Below are 25,371 nucleotides of genomic sequence, written 5' to 3'. Positions count from 1 at the left end.
TCTTCATAAAAATTTGTGGACATTTCAGTATGCAGGGTCCTCTGTCCATGCATCTGTAGCTTCTTTTACTACAAGTATGTGCCTCACTTCCCCTCACTGTCTTTCACACAGTGCCCTTACTTTCCTCCTTTTCCTCTCTGCCATCTGAAACCTTTCATTTTCCTTCCTCCCACTCCTTGTTTCCATTTATGGCTAAACATAAAATAGAAGTCAAATCCATGTCAAAGCCCCAGCAGGTACAGTGTGCATGCCCTGGCACACCCCCCAGGGGCCAGGCCACCTGGCTGCCCCTCCTCCAGTGCTGCACTCTGCCAGCATTCCCTCAGCATGGACAGAGGCACAGACTCCTCTCCTACCACAGAATTTCACAGGACTTACAGGAACTCCTTCACTGCCTGCAGGCTTCTACTGCCTGACAAATTTAAGATGAACTGGCCAATAGATTAAAAAAAATATCACAGATAACTGACAGACACAGACATTGTAACTCTATTAGAAAGCCAATAAATCATTAAAATAATGCTGAATTTCCTTATATATACACACAACAGAATTCTTTTAAACTGGACTTCTATTAGTTAAAGAAATGAAGATATTGATTATTTATTTGGATTTTTTTCTGTCAACTTGTACTTTTAAATATCCACAGCCCACAAAGATCATTCACTTCTGACAGGATTTTTCTTCCAGAGTGCATGCATCACTGATTATAGTCTGGCTCATGTACAATCAGAGTCCCATTACTTCACACAGTAATTAAGGATATGTGAATCGATCACTAAATTAATTCCAGTGTTATAAAGCTATCATTAAAGTTGGAGAATGATTCAGGAAATTAACAGGTACCGGCTAGGTACCACTGCAGACAAAAGTGCCTTGAATGCTTTTCTCCCACAGCAAGAGTGTCTCCTGAAGTTTCTTAAAACTAGTTTAACAAATTTAATGGTGTCAGAAATAATGGTCCTTCCCTGGCTTCAGGGTTTGGCCAAGCAACCACAAAAAATATATTAATTGTTTTTATACTGCTTTAGTCCATTTAGTTTTTATACTGCATTCCAGCTGCTGTTTCCTTGTGTTCAAACACAACAGAACCATAGGTCATTTCCTTGGCTGACAATGCATCTTCGGAATAGCTACAGCAGCATATTTAAATGTGTACTGAAAATATAGAAGCACTGGTTCATTACACAAAGTTTATATATTTTGAAATTTCCCATTCTCTTTTTTGAAACTGTAACATCTTACAGAATGAACAGATTTACTAGTAGAAACCCACTTCAAGATGCAGTCACTAAAGACAGTACACAAACCATTCACAAATAAATCTAGTTAGCATAATTTTTAATTTGAAAAAAATAATTTAAAGCCAATATTAAAATGCAGACAAAGGAACAAGGAAAATAAACCTTTGAAATAATAGAATAAACTAATTACACATGGAATACTCTCAATTTGATGCTAAACTATGCTAACATTTTTAGATTTTCCTGCTTAGAAGTCTGTCAAGTACTCCTCTAACTTCTTTTTACAGTTCTATGATTGACATAGGGATGACTCAACCACATTAAGACAACTTCATATTTAACATTGATCTCCCCAGCTTGCATCTGTTTTATTTATAAGGATAAATTACTGTATTGTAAGAGTTGCTTACCACACAATCAGAAAAATATCTCCAAACTCCATCATCCAAAAAACAATTTTAAGCCTCTTCAAACATCCACATTTTTTCTACACAGTCTTTAGTCTGCCTTTAAAGCCAATTACAGTAATCTAATGATAAAATAATTTTTATCTATATTTTTTTTTCTTGGAGTTGTACTCACTGAAGCACATATTACTGAAAGAGTTTTCAAAAGGATACCATCTAACATTTCTTGTCTCAGAGAAGTTATATGTATTGAATGGGATTAAGCAACACACAACATTTTCATTTTGGGGTAGGATTTTCATGAGTGGGGTGCCTATATGTAGATTCAGCTTTTTAATCAGTCATGTTTAGCCAATTTGTGATTACTTGGCCTACTACTGATTTCTTAGACTGAAAGGTTGCATTTATAGGAGATTTCAGCACCAATACATAGTATGTTCAGAAATTTAAGGTAAATTTAGTATTTCTAATTTGCTGTTTCTTTGTTCAGAGCCTAGATTAATTTCATAAAACCCTACCACTCATTATATAATTATAAACTGGCTTATAGCAAAGCAGAGTCAATAATCAATTGTAGGAGGAGAAAGCAAAATAAAAATAATGGACAGTCACCACTTTGGCTTGGGCTGAGACAGACAGCACAAGCTACAAGAAACACAGAAGTCAGGAAAAATCATGACACCTAATCATTAATTCTTTGCTAATTTGTTTTTTTGGGTTTTTTTTGTTTTTTTTTTTTTTTGCCTAACACCACGAGACAGAGACAAAAAATATCCTCTGAAGAAACGTCTGGTACTAACAAAAGCTGTTCACATACTACATGAGAGGCAGCATCACTTGAGAACATTTTCCCTTTTTAGGGAATCTAAGGATCCCCTTAGATCCTGGTCTTGCTATTTGCTCCAAAACAACACATCAAAGCACCTAAGGGGAACTGATGAAACATGCAACAACACAAATATCCCAAAGCAGAAGCTTCTAGGTTTACGTCTGACAGCAGCTGGTAAAGCTGGCAAAATTGTGTAAACACGGTAAGTAGTAAAAAGTTAAGAAAATACAACTTTGAAAGAATTATTGACACTTCTATGTCCTTGCAGTGCCTGGTAGCAAAAATTTCTCCTGCTGTATTGGCATAAGGTACTATAAGGAAAGGCAGTAAGAAGCTATCTGATTGCTCCCTCTGGTTTAGCAAGAGTACCATGGTGGGTCAATTCACAATCAGGGGTTCACTCTGCATCACAGACAAGATATCCAGCCAGCTGACATAGCTGCATCTGGGCCTCTCCTACATGACATGTTAAGGTCAGTAGGCTGGCTTGAGCTGGCTCATAACAGCTCAGCTCTTAGCTGACCCCACAGGTCTTTAGTCTGGAGAAAGAGAAGCATAGCCAAATGGACAAGTCTTCCACCGAAAGGCTGGTGGGATAGTCCTTACTGCAACACATGTAATTTAAGAGGCTCAGATACATAATTTATATTAGACATGAACATTTAGGTTCCCAACCTCAGGTGAGAGGGGAACCACACATAAATGGCAAATGCAAGACAAGACATTTTCCCACAGGAAGCCTAGTGCTGTGTTATCAACATCTTCCCGTGGATCAGCAGACAACCAGCAACACTGGGTAAAAAAGGAGCAAGGTGAGAAGAAAAAAAAACAGTTCAAACCATGATAGTTTTTACAGACATAGGCTGCTCACCCTTATACCCAGGAACTTCAGCACAGCTTGGTAACTCAGCTGCAGAAATCTGTACCATTTCCTAAACTTCAGAAAGCCAGCCCCACACTCTATTACACAGAGATTTCATGCCCTGCAAGGCCACAGATGCATAAATTAGTAAGCAGATGGAAAGATTGCCCAAAATAGGCTTTTTTAACTGTAAATACAGATCATATTCCAAAGTACATAACACAGATTTGAATAGTCTTCTATTTTTAATAATGACTAGTATCAAATAATGAGCAAAAAGTATATACAGAAGACAATTCTCTTATTTGAAATATTGTCCATAAAAGGGACTTTTAACCTGTTTTACCTAAGCAAAAAGGACACAGGACTGGTCATCATGATATTAGAGAAACACAGAGGAAAAATTTACATGCATATATATGTATATATATATGTGCACATATGTATGAGTATAGACAGCACCTTGTTTGAAAGAATCATTGGTCACTTGTCTTCTGACTTTAAGATAGCACAAGACCATGACCTGGCACACCAAATGACAGGTTTTTGCTGTGCATTTGTGTGGATGCATACAACAGGCAGGCGCTGCATTGTGCTGTTACACATGGAGATCAGCATCACTATACTGCTCAGCTGTATGGGCTCATCCTCAGAAAAATTAGATTTATCTGACGCTGAAAACATTGGCAAAGCCTGCTGAACCAATGTATACAACCTGTACTACACTCTGGCAAAGAGGGAATCCAGCCATCATAAAGTACTTGAGAAAAAGGTTAGGGTGCTTGTAAGCAAAGCTAGATTCAGAAGTCCTTTATTAGGTACTCAATCCTTTCATTTCTCTATATATTTTCCTGCAGAGGATATTTTCCCTTTTCCTTAGCCTTAAACAAGTCATCTGTCACAACTGGCAAAATATTTAATGCTATGTATACCAGCACAGATGTACTGTCTATACTTATAAAATTGCCTGCCTTAGCTTGTAAATTCAGGAAAAAAGTACATATCTTGTAAAAGTCAGATGTCTGCAATACCAGCTAGCACAACGATACACATCCAGTATTTTAAATGCAAGAAATGAAGAGTGGGTTTAATAAATACATAATATATATATATATATATATATATATATATATATATATATATATATCCTCACATTTTAAAATATACACATCAATAAATGTGTGTGCACACTTAAGAATCCAGTCAGGAAAGCTGATGTGCAACAAATCATTTTTGCATCAGTTATTCAGGCTCCATTTATTCAACAATACTCCAAAAGCACAGAAATGCCAATACCACTTCTATAACCAACAAAGGCACCCGAGTGTTGTGACAACCAGAGTTCTGTGTTGCTGTCAGTGCAAACACATCTTTCATGTCCTTTTACCACCAAAGTAGGACAAGAAGAACGGAGCTGGTTACAGTCACCCAAGCTGTGTGACACCCTGTTCAAATGTTGGTATAGCTCTGTAGTACAGTTACAATATAACCAAATACTCTGAACTGCTAGATATATCTTATGCACATATTTAAAAACATTTATATGCTAAATGCATCAAGATAGAGACCAGGATTTTTTTCATTGATCAAAGAACTGATGGGCTATGTGCTATAATCAACTCAGAGATTTTTGATGAAAGATTTGGATCATTTCTATTCCATGGAAAATATGGAAAAGTACTTATTAGGAAAAAAAAGTGTCATAAATGAATGCTGAAAGTTGTCATCCACAGTAACAAGCTCACAAATGTGACAGACATTGGCTTTAATATATTCTAGCTATATTAACACACCATAGGTATATTAGTTATCTTGCCTAATGTATGCCAAGACAGGCTTTGGATAGGCTTTATAATATTGGATATGTGAGCAGAAGTGATGTAATTTACAGGGTTCTTTTTGCATTATAAGTCTGACTGTGAATAACAGGCCAGGTTCACGGTACAAATATCAGCATCAAGGAGCTTTTTTTCCCACTTAGGATATGCATATAGTTACTCTATCACAATATCTTCCAAATTTCTGTAATCACCTATTAGGTCCTTTTTGAGAACTAACCAAAAAAAAAAAAAAACAAACCCAAAACAAAAAACCAAAACAAAAAAACCCTTACCACTCTTACCATCTGGTTTCCATACAGCAGAAAATTACTTAGTAAAGCTACTTCCTACCATAAGGAAATTAAGCAAACTTAAGGTGATGCTTTTAAACTGGTGTTCACTGGCTGCTTTAAATAGAAATCCACATTTATTCCTTGGAAGCCATTCACAAGAAAAGGTTTCTATATTCGGTAAAACAAAACAAAACAAAAACAACACTCTGCTCTGCATAACATTTAAAAAAAGAAGTGTATTTTTTTAATACACTGATCCCATGATTTGAAGACTGTCTGTAACTTCTTGCTTGATTTCTGTCAAGCCTGCAAACACATTTATACAACTTATTCTGCAGCATTTTCCTCCCTACCACATCTGAAAAATTCCACCCACTCTAAAGCAATCTCTTTAAATGATAAGACATGGCATAATTTGTTTTCTTCATATTTATAACCATGGTAAATGGCTGATGATAAAATTTTGTTTTTGAGCTGTACATTTCACAACAATTTTGCAAGGTTGTCATGAAGCATGTAAGCACACACTGGAAATGTCACAGAATGTGATTTTTCCTTTCAAAATGAAACATATGGCATTTCACTTTACCTAGTGCACATCTTGAAACAAGCATATAAATTCTTTGGTACATGTGCACATTATAGTACAAATATAAAGACATTATTTTTAGTAAGGTTCTCAGGCAAGCAAGAATAGGACAACTGTAGCTGGATAAACCAGGCATGGCGATGTTCATGCAAATTAGCAGAATTTCTTTTATACATATAGATTAATCTTAATTCCTATTATTACGCAGGAACAGGAATATTTTATCTCTGTCTACAAAAGGCATAATTATTTTCCATTTGTTTGTGTTCCTTCCAGCAGCTATCAGTTTTCCCCATGTTTACTGCTACTCAATTGCTTCATAAACAGGAAATGCAACACATTTGTATCTATTATAATTTTGATGGTGAAATATTACTTATTCTCACTGCTACACTTCATGAGACAATGCTTTTGGCTCTGCTTAATATTAGCAGTTTGACAATAATTACATAACTTAAGCTGGCTTCTTCATTGTTCATTGAACTCCTTTATTTCCCCTGACATTTTGCAGATGATAGAATTCCATGTCTTGAACCACGACCTTCATAGTTCAGTTTGTAATATTGCCTACATAAGCAAGTAAATACGCTGAAAAACTCCTCTTTAATTTTATCCATCATATAATGTTTCCCACATCAGCCTTCAACTGTATTAATTAGTATATAAATTAAGAGAACAAGTGGCTTACAAAGACAAAAACATGCTAGTATCTTTTCCCAAATGATTTTTGTTTTAATTACAATATGATTTTCAAAAATTTTCCTTACCTCAAAAGCCAAAGCAAGTGAAAATATCGTAGTGTCCTCAAGTCCAAAACACAAGAAATAATCTAACACTAGAAGTTTCTTGAGTCATACAATCCAGATATTTTTGGATTTCAGTTCATGCTCATGAAACTTATTTTAAAACTTTGCCATGTAATCATAGCAATAGGTTATTTTGGTAGTTTAATATTAGAGGAAGAAAGTATCTGGCCAACTCACTAGTTGTCACACCTGTGAGTAAGCAGCTTACCAGCAAAGACAGAGGTAGTGCAGGTCAGTGTTGTAGCACGGCCCACAGACTCCCACAGGGAAAGGCACCAACACTGCATGCAGTCTTCTCCATCATTTCAGTCAGCTGTCAGGGACATCACAGTAGAACTGGGCCTTGGCAATAGCAACCAGCACAAGGCCAAATACAAAGCAGACTTTGACAAGGAAACATGTCAGAAAAACATATGCAGCATGAGATTATCAGTAGAAAACATATAAAGCTAGAGACAAAGGAGGAGACTAGTTAAACAAAAAATAAATTAATTAAGTGATAGAAATAATATGAGTATGAGCAACTGGTGAAACACTGATGTGGTATTTCTAGTCGCGCTGCCATCGTTAGACATCATTCCTGGACTTGGGGAAATTTTCCAAATTAGAATTTGGCTGTATTGGAACTACTGTGAGCAGTGTTTTGGAGTCACATAAAACCACCTTATGTGCTTTACAAATACACTCCCTGAAGCAGTCATCAGGTGTCGAATTTTTTCCCTTTAATTTGATTAGAAACCATAAGGACTATGAATAGCACCCAACTGGTTAGATTAAAAACTCACATTGAGTTGCAAGGAAATGTGATCCAGCACAACTGCCAGTAGGAAGAATCTCTCATAAACAAAAACATAAGCTTACAAAAGAAAAAAAAAAAAAATTACAACTCTTGTTGGAAGAAAAAACTCCAACAAAACAAAAAAACAACCAACCTCAACACTTAAAAAACCTCTTAAAATGCAAACCCTTGAAGAATTGCTAGAGCTTTAAAGCCTAGAAAGTAGCTGAACTTCGTTACAAAAATAATATTCCTAAACTAGTTCCACAATTTTGACTTCAGTTTCCCCCTCTCTCCACTTCATCTTGAACATTACCACTATGCTCTATAAACTTTGGTGTTTTCTTGCATTACAGATCAGAGTTGCCAATTACTAGTTGCATCTTTATAGAAGTTGCAGAGTGTTTCAGGATTGTTTTATGTGAGCAGCAACCAAAGGTGCAGGGAAGAGAATCCTATACAATGAACAGTTCCTTTATATAAGAATATGATTACACAGAGAATTTTGACCACTTATTTTATGTTTTATTGCAAGTTCCTCTTGTAGTTTCTCTTTTATTTCTCTTGTATTTGCCTCTTTACAACAGGTGAAGGTAGACAGATATGCTGGAGGAAACCAAGTCTGAAGTATAAAAGCCTCGACAGAGTGAGACAGAAAAATGCAAGCAGATTCCAGGGCTAAAATTATACAAAATAAAAGGCTGTACGTAGACAACAAAATAGAGATAAAAACCAACACTGCCTTCTTTTTCTTTCTTTCCCTTGAAACCAAATTTCAGGTCATCTACACTGAAAGTTTCAGACAAACTATAGTAAAATTAGAGCAGGAGATCAAAGTTAGGCATCTCTGAAAAGCAAAGTATTAGAATATATACTGTAGGGTTAAAAGGTTTTTTTACTTCTTTCTCCAGTTATAACAAAATCATCTCATTTAGAGGAAATTTTAAAAAAGGAAAAAGTAGAAGTTAAAAATTCAAGGGAAATTACCAGCATCTGTTGTGAACGGGTTTTGGCTCTTTCAGAAGTCCAAGGTAGTCAAGATTTATTCCTTAAACATTGCTAGGTACAAACCAGTTAGCTCCCTGATAAAGGGTAACAATTCTCCAAGTAATTCTTCCACCACTTAAAGATTTATAATTACTGGTGGGAAAAAGACAAGAACCATAAGAAGGTCAAAATGAAATATAATTACTAAGAATGAGGCATGCTAACGTAAGTGCAACTGTCAAAAGAAGTCAATATCAATGTTGGGATTTATGAAGGGAAATTAAATGCAAAATGAAAAAGTTTTACAAGTAGATTTAGTGTCGTCTCTTTCAGTTATCACTGAAATTCATGAACAGAATATTTGGCTCAACATCTATCAGCAAACTGCAATTCAGATTAAACTGTTGCTATGCATATAACATTTTATTCTTTAGCAAATCACTAGAGTAATAAATCGCCCTCTTAATTTCAAAGATAACCTCTTACAAATTTCCCATAATAATTGCACTTCTTGTTTCAGGCTCAAGACATTTCAGAGATAAATACAATTGACATGATATATATGTTGGCTGAGCTGATAAGACAAAAGCCACAAAACAATATATAAAATCCTTCTTCCTATTATTTCTATCTTTGGCTGAGTTTCTTTTATGATAACAGATGAAAGGGCACAAGCAACATGAAAAGTAGCACAAAGAGCTTTCCTGTTGATTATAACTATTATGAAAAAGTTCTTCATATGGAACATTGTTTTTAGCATATTCTATAGGAAGTTACTGAAGAGTATTGTTTTATATTCTACAGCAGAGCAATTGAAAAAAATTTCAGGAATAAACTATTTTTCTATCAGATTCCTAGAGTAAAGAACTTGAATTTGATTAAATCTTAGAGGACCTTTCCATGAGCTTGAAGCAATTTGAAATAAATAACTATTTCCAAGTATGAATATAAGTTCAAAAGCAGATGCATCATATGCCTAAAGACATAATTTAACACAAAGTCAAATACTTGCCTGAGTGACCTTTTTTTTCTTTAAATAAAACAAAATCAAAAAAGCTCAGGCTCAGATATATTTTGACTGTATTTAATACCTGTGGAAGAAAGAAGTATTAAGTATATATTTTGGTACTGAAGACAAAAAAAGTTAAAGATTCAGTTTATACAAGCCAATATAATTTTGTCCTTGGTAAAGGAGCTGTGAAAGTCAATGCTAACACTCATATAGCCAAAAAGAGCTTTTTTATTTTTAGAACAATGTAGAGATTAGTCAGAACACCCATGCATCAGGCAGTAAATTGATCAGAGAATTTATTATGCTCCAATTTAGAACATCATGACTCTTCCTACTTTGATCTGAAATATTGCACACAGGTGAATTCCAAAGAAACAGATTCAACCTAGCACGGCAAACTTTATATTCCCAAGACATAAGCAGGGACGTATGTTTATATTTCAGCCTGCATCAGCAGTGCGTCCTGGCCGCAAGGAATGCCAGCAGCATCCTGGTCTGTGCTAACAGGAGCAGGAGGCTGAAGGGAGGATTAATCTCCCCTACTCAGTGCTAGTGAGACAATATTTAGGATATGGTGTCCTGTTCTGGACCCTCAGCACAAAGCAGGTGTTGGACAACTGAATCAAGTTCAGCGAGGCGGGGCTAAGCCAAGCCCTTGCCCTTTGGGAAGGAGCTCTTTGCACTGAGCTGGAAGATGAGACACAATAAACATGAACTAAAAACACAATGCAATTTGTTATAAGGGGGAATGACTTGTGGCGGGAAGCAGGGAAAGCACTGTGGGAATAATTAGGCAGTGAAACAAGTTCTCCAAAGAGGTTGTGCAGTTTCCATCACTGCAGATTTTTAAGACCTGGTCTCAACTCTGTGTTGATCCTGCTTTGAGCAAGAAATCAGACTAGGGAATGTCCCAAGGCCCCTTTGAACCCAATTATTTTATAATTGTAATGCAGAATTATACACATGTATTTTTGCACAAATAGAGCCTTTGATTTTGGTGGTTGTCTTGACTAATCTGAAGACTTGTTGCAGCAGGCAACAGTCTCCTGTTGAGAACTGCCTCTGTTCAAGAACCGCAGAAAATAAAAGAAAAACTTCAGGACAAACAGAACATGTGACTGGAATCTCAACTGCAGTGCTGCTAAAATATAAAGGGATTTTGTTTAACCATTTCCTTTAAACCTATGTGCATGCCCACACATATCTACTAGTGTTTGAAATGCAGCCACATGAACAGTTATATACACACATGTATTAAGTAGCCAGGACCTATTTTGCAAGAGATCCAAACACACCACTACAAACTATGTTTTTACTATGGGCTTAATTCTCTTTCATGTTTTTTCCCATTTGCATGTGTTCAAGTCTATTCCCACCAACAACAGGATACAATAATATATAAGTATAAGCACACTGTTTCTCCATTATTGAAGAGGATGAATTTGTTGAACCACCAGTCACTTTATCAGGCTGTTTACAGTACTGTCATCAATGAAAGTTGGTTAATTAAGTTCATATGAAGAGGAGTGATGCTCAGACATGAAGTTCAGGCCTAGAATACTGAGTAAATTAGTTATAATCAGGATACCAAGTCAATTAATTTAAAAAATGAAAACAAGCTCAATTTTCACTAACAATTCAATCTTTATTTTTGATATCTATTCCATTTTCAAATCTCAGAGTATGTTGTGATGCTAAGACACTTCAAATTAAACCTAATTTGAGCATTCTAATAGAGCATCAATACTAATTTGGTATTCATTCTCAGCTCTAGAGTCCTGAGAAGTTACAGGCAATTTTGCTGTTTACAAAAGAAGACATTCATTTAGATTGAAGTTCAACAGAGCAGATATTAGTACAAGCACAGTACCAGATTAACTTATCTAACTCCCTTTAGACTCCTGGAAAAAAACAAAACAAAACAAAACAAACAAACAAACAAACAAACAAAAACAACAAACCCCCCCCCCCAACTTAATTCTGCGTGGAATCAGCCTGTGTTCAGATATGAGTAGTGGCAAGAATGGAACCCCTTACGTTGAGCTATAATTTCAAACAGGCATCCTTATCAATAACAAGGAAGGGGCCTTCTCAGCAGGGAAATAACATTTGGAACCCCGGTTGTGTAGCACAAAGTTATGTACTACAAGAGCTCTTAAATTAAATAAACCAATCCCAGAAGGTAACTGGGGGAAAAAGTCATTACAGGGAAGGTCTATAAGGAGGACACTGAATAAGTAAAGTTGTCTAACCATGCATGCTTCCCTGATAAGAGAGAACAATACTATCGGACAAACAACATCAATGTTATATTGTTTCATTTTATAGCAGAAGATTTTTCTGCAGTACAAGGGATCAATGCCAGATTTATCTAAGTCTACCAATATAAGAAGTACCAAATTTGATTTCTTCCATTTTCTATTACAGGGTTGAAATTGAGAAAAAAATTACCTTATTCTCATTTACAGTCAAATAAAATATTAGGACCAAGTCATATGTCAAGAAGGCAGCTGATAGTAAGTCTCCCTAAAGCTATAGCTACCAACTCATCCTGATACCAAGGAGAGATGCCATAAAATAACAGCAATGAAATGCCAAAATAGATTTGTGAGAAGCAGCACTGATTTGTCAGGAAGTCAAACTCATCCATCCAGTCTCACTAGTGACTATAGAACAAAAAAAACCCAAACCAACAGCAACAAAACAAAATCATATTTTGAAGGGAAAATTGAAAAAAAAAATGTCTTGGGTACATCAGACAGTAAGAAAGTGCAAGGGAATTTCTACTTTCTTTAAAAGAATATCTTTCTCTTTATTAGCCTAAGGCTCAGCTTTGTACCATCTTCAGGTTAGTTTTATGCTTTTTTGTGTATGCATCCACTACTTTTTGTGTTCATATTTCTCACAAATTTCCATGAAACACTCTCTTCTTCTCACCTCACATGGTTTATCATATATGCCTGGAATAGCTTATTCATTATGACATACCTACTTCTTTCCCTTTGACCAGCAATAGCTTTTTCTTAGTTGTATATAATAATTGTTATTCTAGGTACCTCCTCATCTTGGAAACTCAGGGTTGTTTTCTTAATACATTGTTACAGTATGTTTATGGAAAGCAGGAAAAAAGTTTGGACTCCTAACATTTTATTAATTTTCCTTTTCCAGGTAGGGCTGTTTCAGTGCCTGTCATGCACTGGTTTCATCTGTTTGCCTTTCACTATGTTTACAGACTATAGACTGTTGAATGGAAATAAAGAAATCAAGAGGGAAAAAAACCCAACATTTTTCCAAGCAAACTTTTCGTTTCACGTTTAGTATACAGCTTTAAGAAAGCAGATATATCATCAGCAAAACAGAAAATTATTTTTACATTATCTTTTTCTAGTAAAAGCATTATAAGAATGTACACATGATAAGCAATCTTATGAACACACCACTTGAAAAATCACAGTTTGCTGCTGCATGCCAATATCAACTGGTTTCTTGGAATAATTCATTGACTCAGCAATGGCTCACAGGACTTTGGTATCAATTTTCTGGAGCATTCAGTATTTTTTAAAAAGTATCATTAAGTGCAGTACAAACAGAGAGTGGCCAGACCATTACAATGTGCTAACACATTAATGATGCAATTTGAAACCCATCATTATAAACAGATGCATGAAATGAATGTGAACATTAATTTATGCTAAGGCTTCCTTTGAAAAAAATTCTAGCCGCCCATTATTAGAATTATTGACTCTTCGTGGTACCTCCTGGATGCTGTTGGACAAATAATAACTTAGGAATTGTACAGTCAACACTATCAATGCACTTCACAAAATTTAGGTTTTATTGAGAATGTTATAAAGTGTTAAAGAAAAACTACATAAGAAAGAGGGAGCTGCTTAAGTCTCCAGTGAGGCTTAGACCACTGTGATCACTGTTAAAATCACTGTGATTTTTTTTTGAAGAGTTTTGAGGAAAACCATTGCTTCCTAAAGAACAGTAGAAACATTTCTCAATTTTAGCTCAGTAACTTAACAAAAATTAAATTTCTCTAGCTGGCATCATCCACAACCTTGAAATGGGTTAATATTTCTGAATGAACTATACACAATAAATCCTAATTTGAACAACTTTTGTGTTGTTTTAATATGCTTGCCTGGTTTCTAAATCCAAATCAAGGCTGTAAGAACTTGCATATGTGTGTACTTTGTGCCCCTTTAACACCAATCTTCTCAGAAGATAAGTTTCTGTTACTTGCCAATTGATCTTGTAACCTGATTAGATTACCTTTTTTTCCAAATAATAACTAACTAAATAAATAAAATTAACATCAACATAATTTAATTCAGAAAGATTTTGTGCTGCTGAGAAAGTCATCAAAAGAAACAGGCAAAAAGGCTCTTGTCTTTCACAATGTACATGTGCCCAGATAATAAAAGATACTTTTTGTGATCCACTAATTGACTCTCCTGATAACTTACATAATAATGAAGCGTAGCTATAGTCTTTGTTGTACATTCAATACAGTAATTTGAAAAGTCTTCAATAAATTTCTTGATATATAATGTATCCATAAATCTATTAATGGTCAGAGAGGTGGAACACCTCTCCTATGAGAAGAGGCTGAGAGAGTTGGGGTTTCTCAGCCTGGAGAAGAGAAGGCTCCAGGGAGATGTCATTGTAGCCTTTCAATGTCTGAAGGCTTATATGACAGACTAGAAGAGTGTCTTTACCAAGGCCTGCAGAAACAGGACATGGGGCAACAGTTTTGAACTGAAAGAGGGTAGATTTTGGGTAGATTTAGATGGGATATAAGGAAGAAAATTTATTTTGTTTGTTGGGAGTTTTGGGGTATTTTATTAGTTTTTGTTTACTTGTTTAGTTTTACGCAATGAGGGTGGTGAGACACCGGGACAGATTGACCAGAGAATCTGTGTAAGTGCTCGAGTCTGGGTTGGGCAGAACTTTGAGCAACCTGCTCTAGTGGCAGGTGTCCCTGCCCATGTCAGGAAGGTTGGAACCTTCCCAAACCATTCTGTGATTCTGGTTTAAACTCCATTTTGTTTATTCAGCTCTCAACATTATTTCTGTGGCATACTCCATATTGCACTCTATTTCCTGACTTCCTTCAGTTACTGGTGATGGCATTTTTATTCTACAGCTAGAGAACAAGATGGGTACATCCATAACTGCATAATACATCCATAATTTATTAGTCAAAAAAGCCTTGCAAAATAAGTTTCTGGTTTCCCATAGACCACAAAGAAAAAAGATTTTAAAAAATGAAAGGAAAATAAAAAAAAAAGAAGAAAAAAAAAGGAAAGCATTAGGCATGTCCTAGATGTGCTAAGCCATTATGACATGTGACAGATGATGGTTAAGAGAAAAAAAACAACCTTGTCCTAAATCTGAATATCATTTGCCACTCATCAACATTTCTGATAGCATGACCAGCTGCATCTTATCACATCATGGAATTGTTCCTGTGGCAAAAAAAATGACATAAAACTAAACCAGCCAAGTCTAACTAGATATGCTATGTAAAAAAGAAAAATCTCCAAGTATTATTTATTCTTTTCTCAGGTAAGAGAAATATTAAGTAAGTGCATAGGGAAACAGAAAACTTAATTCATGTTCTGGAATAGTTTTTTGAACAGAATGCACCAACAGTAATGGTAGGGGGAATTTTATCTGTAAAATTACAGCTATGAAAAGCTGGACAAATCATAATAGACAATCCTGTCCAATCCTGTACATTCCCTAGCACTGAAGATTTGTGTATTTTGCATACTTCAATTTTGTTAACCTTAATACAAGAGTTATTTCCATGGACTGATAATGTGAATCTTATTAAATGGAGAGGTCTGCCTTGTATGACTGCTTCATATTCAAACACAACATTATTTTGCCAGTCTTTTTGTTTACGTCAGGAAAGGCAGGAATATATCTGTTTTCCCAGCATTTATTGCGAGTAGCAAACAGTGGTGCAACTGCAGCTGTCCCTCATAGTCAGAGCATAGCTTATTTCTGAAAGTGCTGGATTCCAGCTAGTGCTGGAAGCATAAGCCATGCTGAGTTACAAGCCACTTGGTGCATAAAATACAGTGGGGAAAAAAGGTAACAGGCAGAACTGTTTCAACATTTAAGACTCAGAATGTTAAACCCCCATTTTTACAGGATAAAAGCTCATACCCAAGGGAAGGCAAACAATGGAGAATTAGAAAGCTGCATACTACGTATGAGATGTGCTTTCTCAGCAGCAAGAGAAATAATCTCTGGAGACCATTTTATTTGTTATAAGCTCCATACAAGAATCAAAGCAGAAAGCAACATAAAGCACATACATATTTTTGTAAAGTATCATAACAGCTTTTAATTACATTTGTTCTACACACTTTCCTGTGCTGCTATCTTTGAAGTTTATTAACACTAATTACTGGATTTCGTATCTTAAAATGCATAGTTAATCCAGGATTTCAACAGAAAAAAAGGTATGTATGTTGCAAGTGGCTGTTTGAATAGCCAAACACAACTCATCTCCTGATTTAAATGAGCAGGGAGAATGACAATATGGCTTTTTGAGATCTCTTCAAGACACCTCCATCTACAGTGCACTTTTTTCATTATAGGTATGATATCCTCAAGCGAGTTTCTGAAAATCTTTTTGAAGTATTTAATGAGATATGAGAAAGAAAAAAAGAAGGTATTTTAAAGGGCTATAATACTAAGTTGCCGAAAGTAGGTTTTGATTTAAACAATTTTCAGAAAACTCTAACAAACCACCTAAATAGTATTATAATGTTCCCTGTAAAATTAAGTGCTATAAGAATTTTGCAACTTCCAAATTTTCTGAAACAACTAGTGCCTGGAATATGTTCAGAAGGAACAATTTCAGCCCTTTTAACTGATGTTTTCAAAGACTGAATTTATTCTTGCTCATTTAATATTTGTAAGATGGCAGCACTGCCGTCTTATAAGCAGAGATTCAGAAAACACTGTGCACATGAAACTGATAATAGCAGTTGCATCTGAAGCCATTGATAAATCTATTACATTTAATAAACAACAAAACTGTCAGACCTCTTTTTAGAACAGTAACTCAAATCTAGAAGTGTTTCCTGTTGGGTGGACTGATTCTGCAGTCACATAGAAATAGCATTTTAACCCAACACTGAAATACACTTTGATGAAGATAAACTCAGATAATTAAACATAACCTCAAAAGACAATCTGACAACTTTTTAGAAAGAAGAGAGCGGCAATATAACCATCAAGTTGAAGAAAAATAACTGCCTGTATACAGTATGGGTAGTCACAGATTGCCCATTTATAAGATAAAATGCTAAAATGTCAACCTATAAAGATTCTGGAATAATGGCTAATTTTCAGTCAGTAAAGCCTGAATGAGATAAATTTACATAAAAATCCTTTGATCTGAACATTGAGCTCTTTGTTCATAATCTCATTCTGCAACACCCATCACTACCTCTCATCCCTGTTTGTTGATGAATTGCTGTAGGGTAGTTAAAAAGAAGCCCATTAATAAGCAGCTACCAGAATACATGAATGTTGAAATTACACCAAGACTCCAACTTTGTGTTGACATGAGACTATAAAAAACATTGAAAAGTACTACATTTTATCATCTGTGCAGATTTAAATAGGATAAGAAGTAGCTATTTTAACAACTCTTCTGCCTTCCTCTAAAAACTCCAGAATACCTCGTAGAAAAGGAGATATGGGAAATACAGTTATAAAGGAATTTGCTTCAATTACAGGCCGGTTTTCATCAAGATTTTCACCATGGCTTCTCACACCAATAAGACATAGATAGAGTTTGAGAAAAGGCAGTTCCACAAATACTCAAACCTGCTAAACACATATTCCAGAGACTGGCATCTGGCATTCCAGAGACTGAAAGCTTCACATGTCTACCTCCCCACAACCAGCTAAATATGACTAGTCAAACTCAACTCATAAAGGCCTTCCAGTTCGCACTTTTGAGTACTTCCTTTTCCTTAAACTACGTGCTTATAAAATTATATGCTTCCTTGCAGGTAACTAACAGGGAACCAAACACTCACCAATCAGGAGATAAATCCTTATGCTCATCTCAAACACAAGGTGAAAATGAGAAGACAGTTCAATGACTACAGTTAAAATCCTGTGATATCACACCAGCTGTTTCAGCTTCCCTGAGCCTAGAAGCATTTTTATTTTTAAAATATGACATTAACCAAAATAGCATTTAACTAATGATCTCCTTTTCCAGTGACTATCACCCGGTCACTGATTTTAGAAATCAAACAAAACACAGAACGGAAAGTTCCATCTGCAGGGCATACATCCTCATGCTGTGTGTCCCCAGTTGGTTGACGCCTTTCAGAAAGGTCTCAATTCTCTGATAAAGAACATTTATCCCTCTCTCTCATGGCCCATTCAGCTTCATCTTGCTCTAACAGTGACAGGCAGTTTTGCACACTAGAGACTGATCTTTTGTAAGTTCTGAATCACAGGACTGTCTAATTTTTTTTTCCTGCTGACATAATCCCAGGCAAAACTTCTACATGAAACAATACTGTCATGCCAGAAAAACTCAACAATTAGTAAAACACAGCATGACCTTGTAAATAACCATGACAGATAGCTAGGGAAGAGTAAAGAGAACAAAGTAAATTTAATTCCCCTTTTACAAACTCATCTGCAAAAGACAATCTGTAGTTAAAATATTCTGAAGAAAAATCCTTAAAAACAGAAGGCAAAAGGATCAGTTATGAAGAGCATTTTAAGGACAAGATAAATGCAAACATAATATTCTCAGCAAAACAATCTAACTTACAATTACTTCAATTAGGGACATCTTCCTCTCTGGAGACTTGCATACATTGCAACTTGTATAACATTAATTCTCCATTATAATTAGCTCGCAAACACAGCCTGTTATTCATAAGGCATTATACTGTATTCATTACTGCTAGGTTGTGTGATAAAACTAATCCCCAGAACCACAAAGGAGCCCAGAGACACAATGGCAGGAATGGGAGCACTCAGCTGCACTCAGACCCATCCCAGGAGCCATCTGCCCATCACAGGCCCACCTCCACAAGCTCAGAGGAGCACATGGATGCACAAACGCAGGTGGGAACTCAAACCAATATGAGGAAGTGGCAGGCATGTGGTTTGGGTGGGTTTAAGTGTGGTGGGGGTATTTGTGGATGCAAATACCAAGCAATAAACATCCTATCTGGACCCCTCCCAGGATTGTCCCAGCACAGCCTCAGCCTCACTGTCCAGGTGTGAAACCCATCACAAGGAGTCAATCAGGAGCAATCTGGAAATCCCTTCACAGATTAAAAGTGTTGCTATCCAGGAGACACACCATAGGATGAAAAGAAAAAGCAGTCCCAGGTCACAGGACTTACTGTAGGATGTTTAGAGGAGGAACCAGAGATGGGAAAAGCCAGAAGTTTAGCTGATTTGGCAAGTAACAAGAGTAGGATAATAGAAGGATAATGAGATATAAAGGCTGGGTCACACATAAATAAGTGCTTGGTCAGTACACTCATCTGCCCTTGCCCTGCACCTGACCAGCACAGACCGTCCTGTCCTGTCTCCTTATTAAACTACTTTCTACCCCTTTTGTGGGTGAGAAGTCTCTATGCTGTGTGTACATGTGTGGCTGGCTCTGGATATGTAGCATGAGCCCTGTGTGTGCATGTGGGAATACATCTTCAGCCTTGCTCCTAGTTGAGCCTGGGGACGTGTAGCTGCAGCTCCCTCACCTCACCTCTCAGGCTGATGCATCCTGTGTGAAATATTTTGCTTTAACAGTTCTCAGTTGCTGTCTCCAGGATTACTACATAAATTAACTTAATGACAAAAATTAGGGTGCTTTGTCAAAGTCTGTCACTTCTAGAAATCAGAAGGAAAATATTTTGAGGATATCATTGTACAGAACTTGTGTTAAAGTACAAGGATTACCAAATGATGTGATCTCACCACCACAGACACACTGCAGTCCATTGTTCCTCGAAGAACTTTTCTGGAAAACACCATTTGCTATACATCATGCTGAAGGTGTAAGTTCAGCTGGTAACATGCAGAGTTAATGTTAATTTATTCTCTTTTTCAACTATTATAGACCACAAAATTTCTTTAACAACAAAGTAACCTCCTCACTCTAATACTTGCAGTAGAAGAGTATACAGACACCTGTTTTCAGGAATTTCTAGTAGAATTATGTTTCAATTATTTAACATAAAAACAAGTAGGTCAAAAAATATCTGAAAGCAGAAACAACTTGAAGAAGTGTTTATATTATCTAGTATTCTAGACTACAAAAGTATTTCCAAGAGGAAATCCACCCTAATGTGACTAACAAGTAAAGGTAACCAGACAATGTCAAAGTCAAGGATTTATCCTAAGATTTTGTCCAAAGGCAAAACACATCTGCTCCAAAGTACAAGTTAACTTTAACATATCCATATGTGGTTCTTCATAAGAGTATAGAACAACCTTTCCAAGATAATATGCAGTGTCAACTTTATTATCTAGGTTTTGCGTATATGTTCTCATTTGAGAAAGCACAATTCAATAGCAAGGGCTTAGAAGAAAGACCCTCTAACCTTAATTTGTATTTTGTTCATGAATCAGAGCCAAAAGTTGTACACAATAGAAGCAACTTTTTACTCTGTACATTTACTACAGTAACTGAGATGAAGAGAGATGCCAGTTGTGACTTGATTTTACTGTAGTTCTAACAATACCAATAGTCTTGCAGATGTTGCAGAAATTTCAGCTACTTATTACTACTTCCAACTCTTCCAATTTGAGCTCCAAAATTATTTCACACTAAATAAAAATATTTAGATCTTTTCAAGGATCATTCTGCATATTTCAATTTAAATAATATTTAGCAAATAAAGTATGAAACTTTCTACCTGTGAACCAAGGCATAAGCTACTCTAAAAGTGTAAAGTTCTTTGCCATGCAAAACAAACGGAATTGTGAACAAATCTTGTATGAGCTATTGAACAATATACTATAGATGTAAGAATTTTTTGTTCTTATTGATACAGATGCTCACATGTAGTAGGATGCTCTGCTTAAGTGGGGGTAAAACAGCTCAAACTTCACCTTGTTTGCAGAAGTTATCCTTGATGGATGGAGGTGAGGGTCTCACGGTTTCTGAAGAATGCTGAGATCAGCCCGACTCATCAATCCTAAAGATAAACATTTGGAGGATGTGAAAAATAGCATTTCCTGATGGACTCTGGCACTAGTGAGGATGTGGCAGACAAAGTCTCTGATAAAGGAACCAACCAGTGATAGTACTGATAACTTATCTAAAGCTGCTGAGTTGACACAGCAGGCTAGAAACTATGACTGACAGTCAATCACTTTATATTATAAAAGCCCAGCCCCACCTTTGAACAGCCAGGACTTCTAACACATCCCTTCTAAGGTGTGTATGGAGATCCCTCTCTTGAGAGGAGATGCCCCTCAAGGTTACTCCTGGAGGCTGAGTGAAAGATTTAGCCACAGTTGTTGGCATAGCTGAGTAACATCAATCTCTAATAATTATTTTGCTAGCTTTAAAACCATTGCTTCAATATTGCTCCAAAAATTAGTGTACAACACTAGTAGTCATAATTATACTGTGTAAGAAATAATTTTGATTAAAATATTTTAATCTAACCATTACCATTATCAATTTAAGTAAACAATTTATTTTATTGATACAAATATATTTGTTTTGCCATCCTTAATCCTGTGGGTCAAAGTCATACAAAGGCTGAATTACACCTATATAATCCTTTAGGCATAGACCATTGACCATGTCTGGGACTCTCTAATCAGAGATGGAACACAATACAAGCATTGACTAGAACATTAGTCTCAATAAATCCAGCAATAAAGCAGAAGGAAAAAAAAAACAACAAAGAAAAAAAAATTTAAAATTAACATTTATAGATGCATAAGATAATGTTTGTACACATGAAAGGTCTTCTAATACAAGTATCAACATGTTAAAAAGCAATATGTTTCCTTGACTTATTGGCCTAGTTTAGAATGAAATATTGCCCTTCAAAGAAGTAGCACAAGACGTTACAGTGAGCAGCAGGTGAGGCTGCTTATACATGAGCCTCTCGGATGCTCTGCTGTGTTCAAGGTACAAATTCCTGATGCTGCTGCTTCCAATGTCAGCAGGTATACTGGTTTTGGCTAGGATAGAATAAAATTTCTCCAGAGTAGCTGGTATGGGGCTATGTTTTTGTGGTGGAAAGTGTTGATAACAGGGATGTTTCCATTACCCCTGAGGAGAGCTTACACAGCATCAAGGTCTTTTTTGCTTCTCATGCCAGCAGCAAGGAGACTGGGGGTGCACAAGAGGTTAGGAGGGCACACAGCCAGGACAGCTGATCCCAACTGACTGAAGAGATATTTCATGCTTAATATATAAAGTGGGGAGGAAGAAGGAAGAAAGGGGGGAGGAGTGATGGCATTTGTCTTCCTAAGTAACTGCTGCATGTGGTGGGGCCCTGCTCTGCGCGTTATGGCTGAACAGCAGCCTGCCCATGGGAAACAGGGAATGAGTTCCTAGTTTTGCTCATGTGTGTGTCATGGTTTAGGAATGGTATTCTCCAGTTTAGCATTGCCACTGAAACCATGCACCACTCACCCACTCCTCCTCCCCTCACCCAGCAGTGGGCTGGAGAGGAGAACTGGAGGCACAAAAGGTAAAGATCAAGCGTTGAGATAAATACAATTTACTGGAAACAGCAACGAGATGAGAAAATGAACACTAACAGTAACAAAATTAATAATAAAAGCGTACAAGAGAGAGGCAACAACTCCACATCAAAATTCTCACCATGGAGCTTGACCCAATCGCTGCCACACTACCCAAAGGCAGAAGGGAGCCCCTTCTCCCATCCCCAGAAAATGATATGAAGTGGCATAGAATAACTACCAGGTGCCAGCCGTGCCCCTTCCTCACTATGGCACAAATTAACCCTGTCCTGGCCAGAGCCAGAACAGTGTGGCTTTTTCTATCCCTGTTAAACTGTCTGTCTCACCCCACCAGCTCTCAGTTTGACCCTCGCACTTCTCTCTGCCATCACACACCAGGGTGGGGGGTGAGTGAGTGGCTATGTGGTGTTCAGCTGCTGTCTGGGTTTAAACCACAACACCAGGCATGACAATTTCTTATTTTTACAGTAGGTAATTAGAGTCCAGCTCAGCCACTCTGAAACATATTTAACTGAATCTTGGCATTTGCTGTAGTTCAGTCATAACCCCTGCTGCCAGCACATGCCACTAGAATGGGATTCATCCAATAAAACATTTATCTAAAATGTTCAGATGTGCCCACGACACTTTCTAAAAAACCAGGCTTTTTTATATTCAGTCCTTCAGAGAAATCTTGAAGCATGGGGGCTTCTTTCAAGTTCTTTTCCCACTAGTTCTCTCTCAATTAAATTGCTTTTTCTGCTGAATTTCTTTTTATATTTTGGTAGTGAAGCAGTTGCTCTTTGTAGATTTTTCAAATAATTTTATCTGTTTGTTGCCAGGAATGCATCTTGAGAAAAGCAGGAGGAAAAAAAATATTTAGCCAGAAATGGGATTTTTATTTATGCTCTAATAAATGAAGCAATAATATTTTTTTTTTTTTTATATGTTAAAAAACCAAATACATTTCCATCAGAAAATAACGTTAGGGTCTGACTTTTTAGCAGGTCTTACTCTGGGAGGGAATGGGGTAAAGGTTTTAAACCAAAAGAGCGCATATTCACGGTACATATTTAGAAGAAATTTTTTTTATAATGAGTCTGGTGAAACACTGGAACAGGCTGTCCAGAAAAGTGGTAGGTGCCCCCCTGCTGGAAACATTCAAGTTCAGGCCAGACAGGGCTCTGAGCAACCCCATCTAGCTGAAAATGTCCCTGCTCATGCCAAAGAGTTTGGGTTAAATGATCTTTAAAGGTCCCTTCCAACCCAAACTATTCTGGGATTCTACGGCTTGCAATATAGTGAATTTGAGCAGTTTCCCCTTAAAACTTCCATAGTTTTAAGAATTTTGTCTTCCCCTATGAAGCACATACTTATAGCTAAGTTAAAATGTCATTCATGATGAGCAGAAGGTGATACTATAATCCCCTGAAAAAAGTACAGTTTACATTTTTCCCTACAACCAAAGCCTACTCTATTAATACTGCAATGGTCCTGCAATTACTATGAAGCTAGTATAACTCTTCATACATTTCAAATATACTCTGGGACAAGGCTTTTTGGTTGAACTCATTTGCCACACTGGGGGACATAACTGCTTCTTTTCACATCCATCTCTGGCATGTGGATCCATCCCACACTTCCTAAGCATTTTGGAATTCATCATAAGTTGATTTCCACAGCTATAGTGTGTATTCTCTCACAATGGGGGGAAGAATCTCTATCAAATAATAATCTATTACGTAGATTGAAAATTAAGCTATAGGAAAGCTAGATTACTTACTCAGGACAGCTTGGGAAATTTGTGGCAGAGTGAGAAATTGAGTCTAGATGCTTAACCTGAGTTCCCAGATAAAATATATGTAATAAACATTAATGATGTATACAAGACCACAAATGGTACAAGTTTATCTAGGTAAACTATTTGGAAAAATCTTATGGTTTTGTGTTTTCAATAATGAGACTGAACACCTAAAGAGAAGGAGGTCAGAAAGTTGACATGACCACATGACAAACAAGAGGTGGTTTACTGTATCTTACGTCTAAGGTTTTGTGCAACAGACAACAATTTGAGAAGCATTAGTAGGTCTTTGGTCACCTTATAAGATGCTATGATGACTTCAAACATTGTAATTCTTGTTAAACTTTAAGGTTGTCCTTAAAAAAAAAAAAAAAAAGAGCATCAATGTAAATATTTGCATACTTAAATCCTTCTCTGTTAATTTTTTCTACAACCTAGCACATATTTCCAAGTTTTATCTTGGAGTCAATGTCTCAAATTTTCATCACATCAGAGAACACAGGCTTTCAGCACACAGTATAACAAATTCCTGGAAAAGACCACCATGTTTTATTACACAGAAATCATTAGGGCAGTAAGAGACAAAAATATATTACAGGTAAAAAAAAAAAAAACTATCCTTTCTAGAGCAGGAACCTTGCTATTTCGGTGAGAAAAATAAAACGAAAAAAACATATAAGAATTACAATTTAATATTTTTTTCCCTCTACAGAGATTATAAAATTCCAGACATGTTACAAACATATGCAGACTGTATGCTCCTAAAGTGGTTTAATATACATTTTTATCTTTTCGTGAGATTTAAAACCAAAGCTCTACACAGGGATTTAAAAATCTAGTTATAGATAGTCTGCAAGAAAAGATAGTAAAAAAATACTTCTGTATTAACAGCATACTCCCCAAAGCCCTGAAATGTAACAAACCCAATCTATTGCAACCACCTTTGAACCAGAATTATGGCCACTGCAATCTCAGTATCTGTTATGGCAGAAAGCATCAGGGAAAAATAGCAACTATGGGAGAAGAACTCATTGCTCAAGACTGAGAGGAGCCTTTGCAAGTTACAAACTAATCAGAATAATTCCCAGACAACATGCTGTGATATTTGCATTGTCAGCTGCTTATTATGATTTATTGGAAAAGTGGGACATGGACACAGCAGTACAATGGAATTGCACTGTGATAGCTGTAGTAATCTCATTACACAACTTTTGTTTTTT

At 36.3% G+C, this 25,371-nt stretch overlaps 1 protein-coding gene across 1 annotated transcript in view; it reads right to left on the bottom strand.

The window, feature by feature from the left end:
- The window catches only part of LOC116447857 (cadherin-12), a 432,700-nt gene extending 408,216 nt beyond the window's left edge, over positions 1–24,484 (bottom strand). The window contains exons 1-2 of the mRNA XM_032117539.1: positions 24,449–24,484; positions 20,755–20,840 (exon numbers count right to left, since the gene is read on the bottom strand). The gene's annotated coding sequence lies outside the window, so the exon portion shown is untranslated. The remainder of the gene's footprint in view (positions 1–20,754; positions 20,841–24,448) is intronic.
- Between the last annotated feature and the right edge of the window lie 887 nt (positions 24,485–25,371).

Source organism: Corvus moneduloides, chromosome 1, assembly GCF_009650955.1.
Source record: "Corvus moneduloides isolate bCorMon1 chromosome 1, bCorMon1.pri, whole genome shotgun sequence".
NCBI classification, from domain to species: Eukaryota; Metazoa; Chordata; class Aves; order Passeriformes; family Corvidae; genus Corvus; species Corvus moneduloides.
This window is presented reverse-complemented; position numbering and strand designations above follow the sequence as displayed.